The following is a 5,031-nucleotide window of genomic DNA, read 5'->3' as shown; positions in this document are numbered from 1 at the left end:
GGCGCCTTAGCCGGTTGAGCTACAGGCGCCGAGCCAAAATAGCTTTTTTTTAAAAAAAAAATCCTAAACACGACTCACACATAATTTTTGGCTTCAGGTGGCTACTCTAAGAGCTGATGATAAGACAAGTGCCTCCTTCTCCTCCCTCCCTGGACAAGGTGCCATTTACAATGTCATTGTTTGGGACCCATTCCTAAATACGTCTGCGGCTTATGTTCCTGCTCACACATACGCTTGCAGCTTTAAGGATGTGGAGGGTAACTGTGCTTCGCTTGGTGAGTATGTGCATTTCAACTCTTACCAGTTTCTCTTTGGCTTTGCAGGTCTGTATCAACTAAAGATAAGTCTGCGCAACTTAAAGATATTTTTAAAAATGCCTTTGTATAGTTTTTATTCGTTCATTTAACAGATGCCTTTCGCGTCCCTGCCTTGTTCCATTCTCTGTTTTAGGCACCAGTATACGTGTATGGCAGTGAATAAAACAGCCAGAATCTTACCCTTCTGGATCTTATGTTTTAGCAGAGAAGACAAGATGAGACAGATGAGATAAATTTATAAAATATATAGTGACTGAGAAAGCGATGAGCACTAAGAAGGAAAGTAAAGTAGGAAAGGGAGATAACAAGGGGCAGGAAGAGGAAAATTGGCGATAGCATGTCCAGGAGGTCCTTGTGGGGAAGGTAGCCTTTGAGTGAAGAACCACAGCGAGGCAGGGAGCCACACACATACTAGAGGGAGGTGCCTGCTAGGCCCAGGGGGAAGCCAGTGTATCTTAATATTTTATTTTATTTTACTTATTTATTTATTTTTCGTTTATTTTGAAACAGAGTCTTTGTCACCCTCTGTTGAGTGCATGGAGTCATAGCTCACAGCAATCTCAAACTCTTGGGCTCAAGAGATCCTCTTGTCTCAGCCTCCCGAGTAGCTGGGACTACAGGCACCCACCACAACAGGCTATTTTTTTTTTTACAGATGAAGCCTCGCTCTTGCTCAGTCTGGTCTTGAACCTATGAGCTCAGGCAATTCACCCACCTTGGCCTCTGAAGATACAGTACTGTCTTTGATCTATAGATGTTAATCAGATTTTGCTGTTGTTTGTTTTGTCCTTTATAAGCAAAAAAAAAAAAATTTTTTTTTTCTTGTCCAAGGTTTAATTTAGATACTGTGCTGTGGCTGGGCATGGTGGCTCATGCCTAGAATCCTAGCACTATGGGAGGCCAAAGTGCATGGATTGCCTAAACTCAGGAATTTGAGACCAGCCTGAGCAAGCGTGAGACCCATCTCTAGAAAATAAATTGCTGACTATTGTGGTGGGCACCTGTAGTCCTAGCTACTCAGGAGGCTGAGGCAAGAGGATTGCTTGAGCCCAAGAGTTTCAGGTTGCTATGATCTGTGACACTACGGCACTCTACCCAGGTTGAAAAAGTGAGACTCTGTCTCAAAAAAAAAACCACATAAATAATGTGTTGCATTTAACTCTAGTAAGTCTCTTAGTATTCCATTATGTGGAACAGTTCCTTTATCTTTTTTTCTTTTTCTTAATCTTTTAAGACCTTCACATTTTTGAAGGGTAGGCTATGTATTTTTTTAAGACTGTCCTTAGTTTGGGTTAGTTTTATGCTTTCTCATAATTAAATTCAGATTGTGCATTTTTGGCAGGAACACAGAAGAAGCGATGTTGTACCCTTTTCAGGACACACTTGTTATTTATTTGGCCCATTGTCAGTGGTGATGCCCTGGCATACTTGATTGTGTCTGCCAGGTTTCCCCTCTGTAAAAATAACTATTTTCCCCTGTAAGTTAACTGTCTGTTTGGGGTATCAGTAAATATCCCTTTCTCAAACTCTCACTGGCTAGTTTTAGTACCCACTGAACATTGCCTAAAATGTTTATTACTAGGTGCTTGCCAAATGGCATTTTTCTTTTCTTTTCTTTTCTTTTCTTTTTTTTTTTTTTTTGAGACAGAGCCTCAAGCTGTTGCCCTGGGTAGAGTGCTATGGCATCATAGCTCACGGCAACCACCAGCTCCTGGGCTTAAGTGATACTCTTGCCTCAGCCTCCCAGGTAGCTGGGACTACAGGCGCCTGCCACAATGCCTGGCTATTTTTTGGTTGTAGTTGTCATTGTTGTTTGGCAGGCTGGGGCTGGATTCGAACCAACCAGCTCTGGTGTGTCTGGCTGGCACCTTAGCCACTTGAGCCACAGGCGCTGAGCCACCAAATGGCATTTTTCTAATGTCATTATTCCTTCTGTGTTTATTAGTTGGCATTCTACCATAAGGAAGAGTTCTCTGCTCTCCTTTTATTGATCTATGTCTTTATTTATATAAGCCTGGAACCATAGATTCCTATTTTATTCTCTGGATTATATTCCTTTATGTCATTTATTTTCATGTATAAATTGTCCTAGATTTGGCCACTCAGTGGCCAGATATATTTTGAAATAAGAGTGTGCCAGTGGATTGGATAAAGTGTTTGAGAGAGAGCTGTAAAGGATGACTTTGTAGTTTCAGGTCTGATCAAGTAGAGAGAGAGCAGCTTGTCCGTTCAGTGTTCACATGTTGAATTTGCGAGCTCTGTTAAGCCATTGTGTGCAGATATTTCATTGACTCTTGTCAATTCAGCAGAAAGGTCTGGGCTAGAGATTATCTTGGAAGTCATCAGATTAGATATATGAGACGTAAGGCCACAGAGAGATGGTATCATTTTAGAGCACGTAGAAAAGGAAAGAGGTCTAAGGACTGAGGCCTGGTACTCCGATGAGTTTAGAAATTGGAAATCCTACTAAGGGGACTGAGAAGGAGCAGCCAAAGTGGTAAAAGCAAACTGTTGTTTTTTGAAGCCAAGGGGAGAAAGTGTTTTGAGAGAGATCCACAGTGTCAGATGTTGCTGAGAAAAGAGACTGAAATGACTCTGGGTTCTGCAACTTGGAGGCCACTGGTACCAACAGCAGCTTCTCCAGTGGTGTGATGTTGCAAAAGCCTGACCTGGATTATGTTCAAGAACAAATAGGAGGATAGAAATTGGAGAAAGTGTTCAGATAGCTGTTTTATGGAGTTTTGCTCTAAAGAATAAAGTCTTTTGTGTCTGAGCCAGAGATTAGTGTTCTTTCCCTCTGTTAGAGCCAAATCCCATTGTTGAAGAAAAACCAAATTCAGTGGAACTTGTTAATACCTAGAGAGGAAGATTTTATTCAAGAGTTGCCAGGCACGGTGACTCACACCTGTAATCCTAGCATTCTGGGAGGCCGAGGTGGGTGGCTTGCCTGAGCTTACAGATTGGAGACCAGCCTGAGCCAGAGCAAGACCTCATCTCTAAAAAAAAAAAAAAAGTGTGTGGTGTGGGGAGTATTGCAGTAGGTATAGGGACCACTGCAATGGAATTTTGCAGAGGGGGGCTCAACTCCTAATACAGCATAGGCAAGTAGGAATCTAGAGCCAAGTAGCAGGGTGGAAGTCAGTGGATGGAAAACTACTAAGAGAAAACGCTGGGAGTTAGGGGGATTCTGTCTAAAACCGATGTCACAGGATTCCTGCTGCATTTAGGCCAGGGTAAGCAGACATTGCCTGGGGGATGGCGGAGGATGAGGAACCTGATCAGACATGAGGTGTGATCAGATATGGAGGGTGCATATCACAGTTCTTGCTGAAAGTGGATTTTACAGCGATGTGCACAGATGGGCCTAAGAGAAGGTTCAAGAACCTGACTAAAGTTTGGCCAAGCAAAGACTCTGTCCGTGCTCAGTTTTTCCCTCCTACTCATGCTTAAGGTCCTTGAGAGGTACGGTTCAAGAGACCTAGGCAGATAAAATTTCTGTGTTTTTAACTGAAGGACCAAGTTATGTCTGGGTCCCTTCATTTCTTTCCTTGAACCTTTGCACCAGCGCCCCGTCTAATCAGAAACATCCCTGGGCCCTGGCTTAGGAGATGGAGAGCTTGGACCTGGTTGTTCTGGCCGGATTCGAGTCCTCCTAGTGATGTCAGTCCTATTGTCGCTTTCATATTCAAGCTGGACAAGTACTGGAGAGCTTGGGAGGGAGGATGTGTCCACCTTGCCTTTTAACTACAATGTTGGCCTCTGTATCATAACCTTTTGTGGATACCTGATACCTTGATGGGTAGAGACACTCTAAACCTTGGCTCTCTCTTGTCTTCCATTTGCTCCTTTGTCCTCATTGCCCCCAAAGTGACTGCCTCTTTTGTCTCTTGTGTTATCTCTAGATTCCTCTTTTTTTTTTTTTGAGACAAGTCTCACTCTGTTGCTCAGGCTAGAGTGCCATGGCATCAGCCTAGCTCACAACAAACTCAAACTCCTGAGTTCAAGTGATCCTCCTGCCTCAGCCTCCCGAGCAGCTGGGACTAGTTACCTGTCACAATGGCCCGCCTATTTTTTTCTTTTTTTAGTAGAGACGGGGTCTTGCTCTTGCTTATACTAGTCTCAAATTCCCAAGCTCAAGTGATTCTCCCATCTCAGCCTCCTAGAGTGCTAGATTCTACTTCCTATGAAACCTTCTCTACTGTCTGATTTTACTTGTTTTTTTACAGACAGGGTCATGCTCTATCACCCAGGCTGGAGTGCAGTGGTATGATCATAGCTCATTGTGACCTTGAACTCATGGGCTCAAATGATCCCTCCAGCTCAACCTCCTGATTAGCAGGACCTACATGTGTGCTACCTTGCCCACCTAATTAAAAAAAAAATTGTTTTTGTAGAGACAAGGTCTTGCTATGTTGCTCAGGCTGGTATTAAATTCCTAGGCTCAAGCAGTCCTCCTGCCTTGGTCTCCCAAAGTGCTGGGATTACAGGTGTGAGCTACTGTACTCAGCTGCTAATTTTACCTGTATAATTTTTTTCTTTACTTCCCTCTCTGCCTTCTTTCTTGGTACTGTGAGAAAGGATTCTATTTAGTTCCCCCTCTGATGTCATGGAAGAATATTTAACTATGTGCATCAGTTTTTATTGGGTTGGAAGACCTTGCTATCCTGATGCTTGTACTTGCTGGAGACTTTCACCAGATTTCCATTTGAAGAAA

The 5,031-nt window shown here is 43.2% G+C and overlaps 1 protein-coding gene across 1 annotated transcript in view; it reads left to right on the top strand.

Annotated features, from left to right (window-relative positions):
- The window catches only part of TM7SF3 (transmembrane 7 superfamily member 3), a 40,570-nt gene that overhangs the window by 24,813 nt on the left and 10,726 nt on the right, over nt 1-5,031 (top strand). The window lies entirely within an intron of this gene.

Source organism: Otolemur garnettii, unplaced genomic scaffold (genome assembly GCF_000181295.1).
Source record: "Otolemur garnettii isolate 467f Iridium unplaced genomic scaffold, OtoGar3 scaffold00057, whole genome shotgun sequence".
Taxonomy (NCBI): domain Eukaryota; kingdom Metazoa; phylum Chordata; class Mammalia; order Primates; family Galagidae; genus Otolemur; species Otolemur garnettii.
Note: the sequence above shows the minus strand (reverse complement) of the source record. Positions and strands in the feature narration are given on the sequence as shown.